The sequence below is a fragment of the Amblyomma maculatum genome, chromosome 1, assembly GCF_055883805.1.
Source record: "Amblyomma maculatum isolate TAMU_Amacu chromosome 1, ASM5588380v1, whole genome shotgun sequence".
Classification (NCBI taxonomy): domain Eukaryota; kingdom Metazoa; phylum Arthropoda; class Arachnida; order Ixodida; family Ixodidae; genus Amblyomma; species Amblyomma maculatum.
The window spans coordinates 22,145,891-22,161,318 of record NC_139344.1 but is presented as its reverse complement, the minus strand read 5'-3'; positions in this window follow the sequence as shown (position 1 = coordinate 22,161,318).

The window sequence follows — 15,428 nt, the reverse complement described above, 5'->3', positions numbered from 1 at the left end:
CTCCTCACGGCGAGTTAAACCGCCGGTAATGTTTGATCCAGACGGCGGAATTAAAGCACGCGTGCAGCGGCGAAGACATTATTTCACAGGCACTACGTCGTCTCCTCCGGACAGTTTTAACATAGGCAGAGGATATGTCACTTTCTGGAAACAGGACGCATCATCAGTTACTGTCAGACAGTGGTGTGTATAGTGTGGAGAGCCCACACCACACGCACAGGGCAAGGAAATGTTTGCACAATATAGCAGATATCGTTGATGATATCAAAGGTATTAGCTATACTCCGTAAGGCACGAAGTGCTTGGGTGGTTACTGTGTGTAAGATCAAAATGGTCGGTGGTGCAGCATATAGGCTTTCTGTTAATGCAGACAAACCGTCGCGAATGGCAACGAGCTTTGCTTTTAGAGAAGTAAGGTGCGTTACTTCTGTTCTAATGAACATATATGCCGTATTTCAGGAAGCATTGGACAAATTACAGTAGTATGTAAAACTTCATAGGGCTGACGTTTACATAAGCTTGAAGCGCTCCTATAATGTATGTGCAATGATTGGTCGCTGCTTCTGCCACCGAATGTTGAATTCGACGCTTTTCTCGTAGCGGATCGTTGTTTGTCATCTGTGGTCGCTTGCATGGAGGTTCCGAAGGCGTTGCTTCAAGCAGCGTATAAGACGAATGAAAATAATGCGCTAATGCAGACGCTGCAGGAATAGCTTGACGCTTCAAGTAGCTCACTGTACGACGCTGCTCGACGAACTCATCAGTGGTGCTCAGCTGGGCCTCCGCTTGGAGAGTGGGAATGGATGTCAGGTGAGGGAAGCCGGTGATGGCTCGCATTGCCTCTCCATTGACTGCTTCCAAGCGGTCCCAATCTCTTAATGTGAGACGTTGAAATTGGGCTTGATAGACAAGCCGAGGCTGTAATACAGAACGCACTAACGTTCGAGCCATGTTGCTGCAAGCGCCGCCTGTTTTCTGGGCAATGTGCCGAAATAGATGCAGGGTATTTGAGGCCTTCTGTCGTGCAGATCGAACCCATGGCGCTGCTGAACCAAAACTGTCCAGTTCGACCCCAATGACTCGCATGGACGAAGTTGTAGTGAGCAAATGTGCGTTCAATGGAAGCTGTAATGGTGCTTGTAAAAGCCTGCGTCTACTCCATCGGTTTCTGAGAGACATAAAGTTTGTCATTCCTACCAGAGCGCTCGACCAGTCTTCGTGCATCACTGAGGTGTCTTGTCAAGAGCAGTCTGAAGGCCTAATTCTTGGCGGCGTAGGTTCGTGTTTAGCGACTATAGAAAAAGCAGGACAGGCACCAGAACGCCTCTACACTGCATTTAATCCCGGCTGTATACCCATGAGTGTCAATGTCCCAACCTGGCGCTCAGTGTCTATCTTGCGCTCCCAGTTGTTGTTGTCCAAATAACTTATGGCACATACCCACAGAGGGGGATCGGCCAAGAAATGGGTGGCAAAGAAAATTTTTGAAGTATACTTGCATAAAAAAAATGATTTGAGGGGTAGAGGAAAGGAAACAAAAAGGGAAATAAGTGAAATATAAAATGAAAATATAAAATTAACCATCAGGCTCAAATCTTCAACAGCGACCATACCATTACGTCGTCTGCATACATCAGATAAAATATGTACACAGACGAAGTAACGGTATGGTACGTTCTTCCAAGTTGAATCTTAGCGCATGGTTTATTGCAATTAATAAAAGAAAATCTTGGATTTAGCTTTAGTTTAACCCGGCAGGTTGCGTAAGCAAAGGAGACGTAGCTTCTTCTTCTTCCTCCTCTTCCTCCTTTCTCTTTCTCTTTCCCTTTTTCTTTCTCTCTTTCTCTTTTTCTTTTTCTCTTTCTCTTTCTCTTTTTCTCTTTCTCTTTTTCTTTTTCTCTTTTTCTTTCTCTTTCTCTTTTTTTCTTTTTCTCTTTTTTTCTTTCTCTTTTTCTCTTTTTTCTTTCTCTTTTTCTCTTTTTCTTTCTCTTTCTCTCTTTTTCTTCCTCTCTTTCTCCTTTTCTTTTTCTTTCTCTCTCTCTCTTTCTCTTTTTTTTCTTTCTCTTTCTCTTTCTCTCTTTTTCTTTTTCTTTCTCTCTCTTTTTCTTTTTCTTTCTCTCTTTTTCTTTTTCTTTCTCTCTTTTTCTTTCTCTCTTTCTCTTCCTCTCTTTCTCTTTCTCTCTTTCTCTCTCTCTCTCTTTTTCTTTCTCTCTCTCTCTCTTTCTCTTTTCCTTTTCCTTTTCCTTTTCCTTTTCCTTTTCCTTTTCCTTTTTCTTTTTCTTTTTCTTTTTCTTTTTCTTTTTCTTTTTCTTCTTCTTCTTCTTTTCCTTTTCCTTTTTCTTTTTCTTTCTCTTTTCCTTTTTTTTCTTTTTCTTTTTCTTTTTCTTCTTCTCCTTCTTCTTCTTCTTCTTCATCTTCTTCTTCGTGGGCTCCCACCCGACGGCTTGAGGTGGGAGCCCAGCGGCAGCCGCTCATGGAGACAGCAGCGCCCCCACTCGGCAGCAGCGCTGCTCCTACTGCGGCGCACCGTGGCTACCGGCCGCGCCCACCCAACGGCTTGAGCTGGGAGCCCATCTGCTAAAGTCATCGTGGCTACCGGCCGCGGCTACGCGAAGGGGCTGAGACCTGGAGTAGTATTGCTTACGCAATAAAAACGTGCGCCTACTGCAGAACTACGTACACGTATGCGCGTTAATGTTTATACTATGGTTATATCAAAGAAAAATGGTTAAACCCAAAGCCCGTTATACCTAGTGGCACGGGCAGAGGCATATTATTTTATATATTTTTTTTGGTAGCCTCACCATAATATATGTGGTTATATCCACCATAGGGGTAGCGTATTGAAAACACTGTGAGCGCGATATCAGCGTAAGATGGCTGAAGAATCGAAAACTCACCAATGCTGTTCCCGTCATAGCCCGTGTCTGACTTTTGGCATTTTGAGGCCCTCGTTTCATACCATTACTGCAGATAACGAGCCTATACTGCATATATTTGAAGCTTACAACCTCAGTACAAAAAAGAAAAAAAAAAAAAGGAGCTGCATTTGCTTGTGCCCCATAACAAGCTCGTACTCAGGCGGGCTTGTGAATGAATGGGTCGCCTTTATTGGCAAGCTACCAGCGTCCCGACATTTCTTGAGAGAAGAGTTGCTGACTGCAGTAGCTTCGTAATGGCGACGCGCGAGCGTGGCTGCGTAAGCGGGCCCCTTTCCAGCTCTCGCGCGGTACTGTACTCGGCACGGAAGAAGAGTATAGGTGGTCTAGTAAACTCACTACACAAGGTATAAAGGCCTCCTTTTCAAATCTTTAACACTGGAGCCGTTCCAATTCGATCTCGAGCTTTCACCCGATCGTGACCACTTTTGAGAGCTCCGGGCAAAACGAAAGCTAGCTACCTTGGCTTCGATCTCCGGGTTAGAGAGCTGCGAAGCCATAGCGCTATTTTTAGCACCCCACTCTTTTCTCGCTATTTGCTGCCCCTTTTATCCGGAACCATCACGCTTCCTTATCTTTCGTAAACAAACGCCTTAATCGCACTGATAAACAACAAAAACCGAGAGACAACTGGAGGGAAAGCAAGAAGGAGTGAGGAGGAAATCAGAAGGTAAGAAAGAAAGGACAACTGCGAATGTCGGGCGACCTGGCGGAAGATAAGCGCAGTCGTCGAGCAGCCAATTTGACGGGAGAACCAGGGGCCCTGAAACCCTCTATGTTCCGAGTACGCCCTTTGTCAAAAATACGCAGGCTGCTTGCCACTAACCGAAGCTCTGTGCCGCCTCGCCTCCTTCGCGAGGGGGTGTCGCCTTTTCAGGCTTCAGGGTTGATCAAAGGAATTTTCTTGTTTATATAAATTTTTCTGACTGCAACTGAAGTGGTATTAAATTCAGCATTTACTAACCGTTGCGCTATTTATAGCTGTCGTTAGTCCAATGTTTCAGGGGATCTCATAAGATGAACCTCATTTTTTTTTTTGTCAAGGAAGTCATTGCTCGAGCGTTAGCATCAGCCCAAGCGCAGCCTTACCGATATACTGGAAAATAATAGAGTTGTCACAGAACTTTCGTAGTTGAAACAGAAGACAAAGCTCATCCGAGGCAGTTCGTTTTACCAACTGACCAAACCAGGGCGGCTAGCAGATGAAGTAGTAGAGTGAAAACGAATTTATTAGTGACTCGAAGTAGGAGCCGTGTTAATCTAATGTTTAAAGGAATCGCCCAACGCGAAGTAGATTTGTAGTAAGGCGTAATTACTCATTAGCATCCATTAAAGCGCATCCATAAAGCAACCCCCAAACCAAGACGAAATTTTTTCCTTCAACATGGAAGTTTCTGTGAAAGCTGTGAAGCATTTTGGCGGCCATATGGCAGTATTTGGCTGGATGTTAATTACTCATTACCATGAATTATCGCAAAATGATGCGTATTAAATGGTGGCTTCCCCATAAACCCGTTCAGCCCTTCGCTGCAGGAGCTATGAATGTTCGCCGCGACTCGACAACCGTGGAGTAGTTTGTTTTTTTATTTTGCGAAAGCAACACTACGACACCCAAAGCAAGACCTCGGGTAGCCACAGCTACGTCGTGAAGAGGCATAGCTACGAGAAGAAGAAGACGAAGAAGACGAAGGCGAAGAAGAAGGCGAAGAAGAAAGCTTGGTCACCCGCAGCTAATGCTTTCGCTCCACATTCGGTTCAGCAGCGTTGAACCCTTGTCATTTTTGTTGTTGTTTATCCTTATTCGCGAAAGCAGCAGCTAAACATGTCCGGCGTTACGCATAACGTCAAAATTGAAGGTCTCTTAGCCGAGGGAAGGCTGAAGTGGGCGAGTTAGAGCAAGTTCGCTGAATTCGGCGTGAGCAGACCAATATGAAACGAAAGCAAAAGTATTTCTTCTTTTTTTTTCATCTCGGTCTCCCGTTCCCGCTGAATCCCAACTATGAAGCATTACTCAACAATCGGCAGTTTGAATTGACATAGAATCTAAGGTTGCTCAGCTACATACATGTGGCAGCTCTGGTACTCAGGCAGCTTTCTTTTTTTTTATTCTAGCGTGGTTTTGAGCATTGCCGTATACTTTACCTACATCGCCACAGACTTGCGTGCTTTTTTTTTTTCTTCGTCACGCACGAAGCCACCAGCACGCAGCTTTATCGCACCAGATGCGACCATAGTTAACGCAGATAATCATAATCATAGACAACTGCTTTTAGTACAAAAACACTAATTCGGATCCAGAGCCTTGCAATATCGCCTAACGTTTGTAGTCCGCTTATTTTGGGTGTCCACAGAGCAGTAAGGCGGATACTAGCTTTTATTTCTCCAAGAAAAATGCGACTAAAGATTTTAATGCAATTTTGTTCGGTTTATGAGGCTTAACGCCCCAGGCGACTCAGGCTATGAGAAAAGGCATTTTATTTTAATTTAGTTCAGTATATTTAAGTTTATTCCAAACGTTTCAAACCGACTCAAGCTATGCTGAGGCGCCGCAGTGGAAGGAGGGCTTCGGAAATTTCCGCCACGCAAGAGTTTTTTAACGTGCACTTCCAGCGAACAGTATACGGGCGCCGTGAAAACTATGCGTAAATTTCAAATTGGTATCTAGAAAAGAAAAGGCGCGAAATCTTTCACACTTCGCGCCGGACATCGGCGCCGCGCCATATGGGAAGGGAAGAAAGTGGGAGTAGAAGAGAGAAAGAGGTACCATAGAAGAGCACTGCGGAATAATTTCCACCCCGTAGGTTCTTGTAAGTGCACCGACATCGCTTCGCCTGTTTCTCACCACTAAGCAGTTAAGCAAAGCCATGCCAAACAGGTCTTTTGAGCGTGTTAATCGTTTGAAGCGGAGTTAAATTCCGGCTGACATTTTATGCTGTCGTTCTAGGGTTTTGTGGTTGCTTTTTAGCCCGCGTCTTTTAAGCTTTTCTGTACTTTAAGCTGATGCGAGCTGCGGGCATCGTGTGCTTCAACGACAGCCGCGCACGTTTGTTGCAAAAATCGCACCCTAATCTCCATCTCCGAAGTTGTTTACAACTATCCGCAAATTATGGATGGCCTATAGCCTCATCATGCGAACTATAACAGATATTAGCTTTCCTACGCTCCTTGCCACCGCTTCGGTTTAAGGTGAGTTACAGCTCGCCAGCAATATCCCTTGGGCTTACATGGGATCGGCCCGGCCGAGCCCCTTCCCAGAGGTTAGGTCCCAGATAAAGGGTGAACTCGCACGCCGGCGACCACTCCTGCACACATTTATGTTGGGTCCTCGTCAAGCCTATGGCAGTGCCGATAACTACTCCTGTGCGCACGGTGGGTTAGTCCATTACTGCCACTGCGTTGGCCGGGGGGGTCCAATCCATGCGCTGGGACAGGCGGGGTCGCAACTCCCCGGGGTGCACTTCTATGATATGCCCCCCATGCCAGACGCCGTAGAGCCCAAGACTTCGGTGTCTGTTCGCGTGCGCTACAAGCGAGAGCCCGATTCTATCAATTCTTAAGCGTCGACCCCGTAGCTGGATCCAGGAATTGGCGTCTACGTACCGGAAGCGCGAGTGGAGGCTTCATTTCTCACCCCTCTGATCTCAAGGTGCTACTACTAACAGAAACAAAAATGAGGCATTCACCAGTTCTGCTTTCGCTTTGTCATCACTCTCTTAGTTTACTGAGAAGCCCGCAGGCCTCAACATTTCCCAGAGATGGTCCTCATTTCCCGGGGCCGGAATGAAGATAGTCCCTAATAGTGCCCCCATGCAACCTCGCAGGCTAGGTTAAACAGGGTTGCCTCTACCCTTGATGACAAAATCAGCTGGGATCCCCTGCAGCGTCCATGCGTAGAGACTTAGCCGGTGCAGCCCACCCTTGGACTGCACCAGCGGGTGACCTCTCCTTTGTCTACCGCAACGTTGTTGCGTTCATTTCCAACTGAAGCGGCTTCCTTCCTTGGATTACAGGGTGTTGATGGCTCATCAGTCTTATAACCTAAGCCCGTTTCTTCACGGGTTCATCATTGGAAAAGGCCGCAGTGTTCAGTGGGCCCCACCAAAGCTGCCCACACGCCCAAGTGTCCAACCCGTTTTAGCGAGTTAGGCTTCCTCAGAGATGGTCAATCTCTAAGGTCCCAGACCTTAGCATCCACCAGAGTGACCGTCAATTGACTGGATTACAGGCGAAAGTGCTCCCAACCTTATTTATCCGAACTTCATCGCCAAAGACTGCATTCCGCTCTGTTATCAAAAGGACGCAACTCTTCCCAGTGTCCAGCCAAAAGTCAATCCATTCACCGTCATCAAAAAAAAAAAAAGATTGCTGTAGTTCGCTGGGGACAAATTAATGTCCCCAGGCGGACGGGTCCCCCTTCGACGAACCGGCGTTGAGTCCCCACAGCCTACGCAAAGGTACTCTTGAGTGAGGGTTCACCCGTGTAGAGATCCCCTCTCCAGGCGCCCCGTGGCTTGGACTTACGGGTCCGCGCCAGACATGAGCTTGGCTATTGGAGGGAGATCTTATGCAACACACGCCAACAGTATCCTCTGGGCTCCTTCCCAGCAACTATAAGTCCCACACGAAGGGACAGGGAAATACACCTGAGCTCTGATGAACGCCTCACCGGTAACACATGGCGCACGAGCAGAATAAAGTTTATTCTGTGCAACCTGCGTCCTGACGGAACAGTTTTTTTTTTTTTATTTTTCCACTTTCATGCTCTCCCTTTGAAATGACTTTCACAGTGTAAACTTCGCGCATTCGTTTGATTCCTCGTGCGGACACACCTGCGTCTCCATTTTTTTTTTAAGAATCATATTTTCATGTTGTAACGGTTCTGCTGTACTTCAATATATTCGGCAGAGTTTGCGGTGAACATTAGTCGCCGAATTAAACAAAAATTGATGAAAATACCTACAAGGTTTATGAGAAAGACAAGTGATTTTCGCAGGCTGTCGGAAAAACTTTCATTCCAAATTTGCCCATAACGCTGAAAATATCACCGACATAAAAACGCAACAAAAGGGAGAATTTGAACTTTTGTGTTGAAAACGTTCAAGAACAGAAGAGCATAATCTTGATATAGAATTATATATACCGCATAAAACAGGGAACCTGAAACAATCCTGGGCAAAAATTTATCTACAAGGTCACAAGAAAACAATGGCAAAAAGCGTAATTTCTGCAAAAAAAGTCGCTTTTGAACAGCTAAAAAGTTCTCTTGCTTGTGCAAGTCAAAATGAACATCAAAAACTTCAAAAAAAAAAAATCTTGTGCACTGTCCAATTTCACGAAAGTATCGAAAGGGTAATTTTTTGAGTTCGAAAAATATATGTATATATATATATATATATATTTTTAATTTTATGATGCTATAGCATGCACAGTATGTTCAAGCAGACGGCACTGCTACGGAGGCGTTCGTGGCGCGTCTGGCATGGGGCCATTGATTTTTGTAACTTTATCCTGAGGAAAATCTGGGCGCGCTGCGCTTTAGCTAGCATGAAGAAGCGCACGAAAGCGCAGATGAGGAGTTCTCGTATTTAGCTACACTATTCTCAGGCGCAATAGATGGATTCGATCGCAACAATACCACCCTTCTTGAGATAAACCCCAAAGAAAACGCTGTTAACGTTTCACTATCAACCTAACATTTGCGCTAAATTTGTTGAGATAAAAAGCGCACTTTTGAAATCAATTAACCGGCGTAAATGGCGAGGACAGCGTTGTGGCGCAGCGGCCGACTCCCAGGCAGAATTTTATATTTCGGCCCAGAACTATAGCGAGGCCAAATATACCAAACCTAGTTTTCCAGCGGCGGATGAAGTGCTCTTTAAAAAAGTGGTATAGATGGTGGCGCAAGCTTTTCCTCCAGGTAATATCGAGAAACTCTCCAAAACCGGATAGTGGTTGCGCCATAATTAAAAAAAAAAATGACACTTAAGGAAAAAAAAAATTCCACTTCAAAGCTGCCATCTCTTTCAGGTCGTTTCCAAGGACATTTGTTGGCAAATAGGACCTTTCTTCGCTTATCATCTCAGATTGCAGAGTACAAATGCAGCGCAGACGATCAACTCGCGTGCAGCATCCGCCTGCTTTCGTCTATTTGGCAGGTTATAAATGATCCGGAGAGCCCGATTTTCAAGAACAGCTAGATTTCTCAGACTGGTGTCTGTAGCCGTGTCCCATCTTAAGAGCAGTAGTTTATCATCACGCATTGATATGCGTGATGAAGCAACCGTACTATCAGAACAAAATGTTTTCCGAGAATATCTTCCATGACGTGGCCTTCGATTAACATCGCCAATGGAATTAGTAATCTAAATATCTTCACACAAAATGGTGCCCTGCATCCTCTTCCTGTTATATTCAGAAATAAAAGTGCCGTCGAGACTTGAAAGTATTAAAAATGGCGATACGTGTAATATTTAAGATTAAATATGTGATATTTTTACTAAATCGTTCTATGATGGCCGAGAAAAACGCTGGATCAAAATAGTGTAATGAGAAGTCTATCACTCATCATTCATCATCAGTCGTAAAAATGGGATGCTGCCTTTCCAATTAAAGCAGAACCCTTTTTATGAGCGTTGACCTTAATATGTGCTAGTCCTGGTAAGATGCAGGTTTTATACGCTTTCAATTTGAGTGGTACTGGTTCACTGCTATACATTAGTGAGCGTGCCACCGAAATGCATTGTAATTCCTTCTGACTCTCCTTGTTATTCCACACTTGTGCGGGTCTGCTATCACTACCTGCTCTTGGTGGATTTATTTCTTTATTACTTTCAATGCTTTGCTGCCTATCGTAGACAGCTCTTGGCTTCCAGGCTATTGGGGAATACTTCTGAGTCTAACTCTAATTTTCAGCTGCATAGTCCTGCTTTGTTTGTCTAGGTTCTTGAATGTGCTTCCATGTCAGCCTCCGAGTTACTTTGCAAGACACTGCCATTACCTGTGTGAAGTATAGTGAAGCATTCTCCAGTAGCTGGTATCTCGAGCTCTCCCAAACCCAGTCCTATGATTATCTCCTGGAAACATGCGATTATCTCCTGGAAAGAGGTTATGTTTCCTTTCCTGGCACTGCTCGTGATTTCGATTTCATTATTACGGGCATGAAGGGTAACCTGCTCACGTCAACAAAAATATGGCATGGTTCTTTACATCTTGATTATGCGATGTATGAATGATTTCTTACGTATTGACTAAGCCAAGTGCTCTTTCGCAACGGTGGGTTTCATTCAACTTTCGATCGGGGACCGATCTTTGTCAAGTATATATATATAAATGTATATACTCGATCCAGAAGCACGGAAAAAACAGTCCGCGTACAAGTAGGTCTAGCGCACACACCGATAGCGATGTCCCTGGAGGCAGCGCACGAAATCTTCTTCACCCTTGCACGTACATCTTCATCTCTACAAGGGAACTCGGGGAGAAAAGGAGACACCCTGGCGACTTACGGCGCGGGCATAATGGCAGGATCGTAGCATTCCTTAAGGCGCTGGACGTGGACAGTTTCGCGGCCACGTCGGTGAATATCAGGTGAGTGCGTCAGGGGTTCCACAATATTGACTTGAGAAATGCGCTCCAGGACACGATAGGGGCCGTTATACTTAGAAATAATTTTAGAGGACAGCTCCGGAGTACTTGAAGTAATCCCGAGCCATACAAGACTGCCAGAAAAGAATAGCGGGGTCGCCTGATGGTTTTCGTGGCGGGATTTCTGGTGGGTCTGGGTTTCAGTCGTGAGAGACCGGGAAATTTGGCGACACTCCTCTGCGTGTCGGGTAGCTTCAGAAGCAGGCGTATACTCATATGCGTCTGGTTGGCGCCGACGAATGGTATCTAGTGGAGCAGAAGGGTGGCGGCGGTAAAGAGGATAAAGCGGAGAGAAACCGGTAGTTGACTGAGTAGCAGTATTGTTTGCGTATGCCACATATGGAAGAAGTAGATCCCAGTAAGAGTAGTTGGAGTGGTCATTCGAAGTTTCGAATGAACCGACAGTTTCGAATGAACCGACGAACGTATACTTTCGTCGGTTCATTCGAAACTTCGCCTGCATTGCTCCCATTTGACACAGCTTCTGTCGGGCAGATCCGATTTTTCGCTCTGGTCACCGTCATGCGACGATACCTTCAATACGTTGCGCCGCGTCCTCACGACACCGCTCGTCCTGCGTCACTTAGACCTGACAGCCCCTAGTGGAGTACACCGACGCCAGTGGTGTCGGTCTCGGCGCTGTACTCGCGCTCAGCGGAAATCTTGATTTACTGAATACGCCGTCGCCTATGACTCCGGCTGGAGTCAAATTACTCGGTAACTGAACAAGAGTGTTTGACAATCGTTTGAGCTCTGACCAAATTCCGTCCTTGCCTCTACGGCCGCCCTTGAAGTTAACGCAATCCTAAGAAGCAGCGCAGGTCTTTGACGGATCTCGGCTTGTGAAAGGCAGCGACAGCACGAAGTTTGACCGGGTATGGAGAAATTCCTTCCCTGGAGATAACGTGCCCAAAAATGGACAGTTGACTAGTGGCAAAACGACACTTCTTTAAGTTGAGCTGCAAGTCGGCATCAGTAATGCAGGTCAAGACGTGCTTTAGGCGGTAGAGATGAGTGTCGAAGTCAGGAGGAAAGACGACAATGTCGTCGAGATAGCAGAGGCAGGTCTTCCATTTCAGTCCACGAAAAATGGTGTTCATCGTTTTCTCAAATGTCGCAGGAGGAATGCAAAGGCCGAAAGGCATAACAGTAAATTTGTACAGGCAGTCGGGAGTACCAAAAGCTGTTTTAGAGTGGTCGGCCGCTTCCATCGGAACCTTCCAGTATCTGGAACGTAAATCTAGGGAGAAAAAGAATTCACCCCCTTGCAAACCATCCAGTGCGTCTTCTATGCGCGGAAGACGATAGCCTTCTTTCTTCGTAATCTTATTAAATCGGCGGTAATCTACACATAAGCCGATGCAACCATCCTTCTTTTAACCTTGCACAACAGGTGAAACCCAAGGGCGGTTTGAGGGCTGAATGACGCCGTTCTGGAGCATCTGATCTACTTGCTCTTCAATAACCTGGCGCTCTGCTGCACAGACACGGTAGGGCCGCTGTCGCAGTTGTTCGTGGTCTCCAGTGTCGATCCGATGAGTGAAAGTTGAACTTTGGCCCAGGGAATTTTGATGGGAGTCGAAGGAGGAGCTGAACTGTTGAAGGAAAGCAAGAAGTTGCGCACGCTGAAACGCAGGAAGACTGGTGTCGAAGGAGTGGCAAAACAGGTCTGTGGAAGAGGTAGCTGGTATAGAAAGTGTAGGGCTGAGCGCAGTCATGGCGAGGTGCGGCGCGTCGTAAGTCTCTTCACGAAGAGATGCGATGGGGTGTAGGCTCCCGAGACATTCACCGTGGCGGAAAGCAGTGGAATAGTTAAACGGGTTAGAGATCCAGAGCGCAGAGGAGCCAGCGGAAATAGTGAGCACAGTATAGGGCAACGGTAGGCACTTTCAGCGCGAAATTATTTGTGCTGGCGTGAAGAGCACAGTCTGATCGCACACAGAGTCACAAGTGATATTTACAAGCAGGGAAGAAGAGGGAGGAATGTCGACGTCTTTGGCGTGGAGGGCTTTAGCGCATAGGCGCATAGACTAGGAGCGTTGTCTGACACGGGCTCGGGCAGCGCAGAAAATCCTAATTCAGCGCGAGCACAATCGATTATAGCGGCAGGACGCGACACGAAATCCCAGCCTAAAATTGCAGTATGGGACCAACTTGGCAACAATACGAACTCAATTGTATAAAGGCAATTCTGGATCGCTACTCGAGTGCGGTGCACAATGCTAAAGGCTTGATTTGCTGAGCGCTGGCCGTTCGCAACAAAAGTCCTGCAATTGGCGTCTTCACATTTTTTAAAGAGCTACAAAGTTTTGCGTCCGTTACCGAAATTGCAACACCAGTGTCTATTAGGGCCATGACAGCAACACCCTCGACGAAAACTTCAATAAGGTTGGCTGGCGATAGATGAGGACTTGGAAAGTTCGACGGAGTCGCAGTTCTGGCCTCAGGAACTGCGGCCTCTAGTTTTTCCCACGCGAAGCGTTCGCTCGACGTCGCATCGGAGAGATAATGCGGCGTAGCGGGGACGGTGACGGCGGTCGAAATAGCTGAGCGGTCTGGGGAGAAATGACGGCTTGCTGGAGGCCCCATAGGCGCACCATGCTGAGGCGTTGAAGAGGGGTGCTGACACTGGGACACGATTTCGGCTATAGCGAGAAATATGGCCAGCCAGCCCGCAAGCGCACCAAATTGGCCGATTATTTGTCGTGCGCCAGGGATTCATGGTCTTGGAGCCGGTCGAAAATAGAGTGCTGGCGCTTGCACAGGCACTGACGGTAGAGTGTACGTTGGCGGCCGAGGTCGTGCAACGATGTAGGCGCAAGTCAAAGGACCAGCGACAGGCCTTGGGATGACATCGTCATATGTCGTAGGAGAGGTGACAGGTCAATTGGAACGGCGTCGGCGTAAACAAGAAGAGCAGTAGCGACAACTGATGGCGGATGGACAGATGGAAGCGCCTCAGCAACCTGCTCCTGGATAGCCTGCCGCAATGCCAGTGACAAATGAGGTTGCTGCTCTTGAGCGCTAGGAAGCAGAGAAAGCTGACGCGCCACCTCTTCACGAATCAAGTACTTAATTTGCTGCAGCAACGATCGGTTGCCGGCTGCAGGCGTCGTTCCGGCAAGCGATTCAACCTGTGCTTGGGGCTGACGCGTCATCACCCTCGAAGCTTTTGCAGAGCGTGAAGACTTCATTTACGGTCCACAAGTCGTGCGGCGACAACATCTGGAAGGCGTCATTGTCAATACCCTTCAAGATGTGTTTGATCTTTCCAGCCTCTGACGCGTTGGCGTCCACACGTTTGCACAGGTCGATGACTTCTTCAATATAGCTTGTACAGCTTTCGCCTACCTCCTGCTATCGTCCATGCGAGCGGTGCTCGGCGCGCAATTTCCTGACAGCCGGGCGACCAAAGACTTTGGCGAGCGTTGTTTTAAATGCAGCCCACGTACGGATGTCGCTTTCATGGTTACGGTACCACAAGTTTGCCACGCCGGTGAGATGAAATATTACGTTGTTAAATTTAGTTTCTTCGTCCCATTTATTGTAGGGGCTCACCCGATCGTAAGAAGTGAGCCAATCTTTGAGATCGTGCTCATCGCTACCGCTGATGATAGCCGGGTCCCAATGGCGAAGGGAGCCGCAGAGGACAGCTGGACCCGCCTGCATGCCTTGATATTGGACGTCGTCCGTCATTGCAGGTGTAGGAAGAGTGCGGCTACGGATCTCCAGGACCGACGTTTCAAACCCGCGACTCTACCAAATGTAGGAATGGGGTTTATTAGAGGTACTAGGACTCGATCTATAGAGGCACGGCAGGAACAGTCCGCCTACAAGCAGGTCCAGAGCACACACCGATAGCGATCTTACTGGAGACAGCGCACGGAACCTTCTTCTCCATCTTTGCACGTACATCTTCATCGTTGCAACACACACACACACACACACACACACACACACACACACACACACACACACACACACACACACACACACACACACACACACACACACACACACACACACACACACACACACACACACACACACACACACACACACACACACACACACACACACACACACACACACACACACACACACACACACACACACACACACACACACACACACACACACACACACACACACACACACACACACACACACACACACACGCACGCACGCACGCACGCACGCACACACACACACACACACACACACACACACGCACGCACGCACGCACGCACACACACACACACACACACACACACACACACACACACACACATATATATAATCACTGCTAAGCAGAGGTCTTGTTACTTTGAACCATGGATTATATGCTCCTCTGATCTAGATTACGCTTACGGTTTGTGCGTAATTACTTCGGCTTCGCTTCTAGAAAGCACTGCTGTGAAGCACTTCAGTTTAGTCCCGAAAGGACCTTTGCATTTTCACGAAGTGTGTATCTCTAGTTGCTTCTAGCACCTCCTGCCGCTTCCATAATCAAAGTCAAGCGACTGCAGCAGTGTAAGAAGGAGGCGGCGTGAAGCACTCTATTGAATCCGGGTCAGTAATGCAGGAGCTTCTCCATATACCTGCAAATCTTTGGGGCCACTGAAGTTATTACCTCTCATAATTGGAAACTACGCCTCTGTTGACTTCAGGGATGTTTCAGCTTCCGTAAAACAGCGATGTTGACGCACACGCGCGCACACACACGCACACGCACAGACACACACAGGCGCACACACAGGCACATGCACAGGCACACACACACAGGCACACACACAGGCACACACGCGCACACGCACACATCAATGCTGGAGCATCGTATGCGTT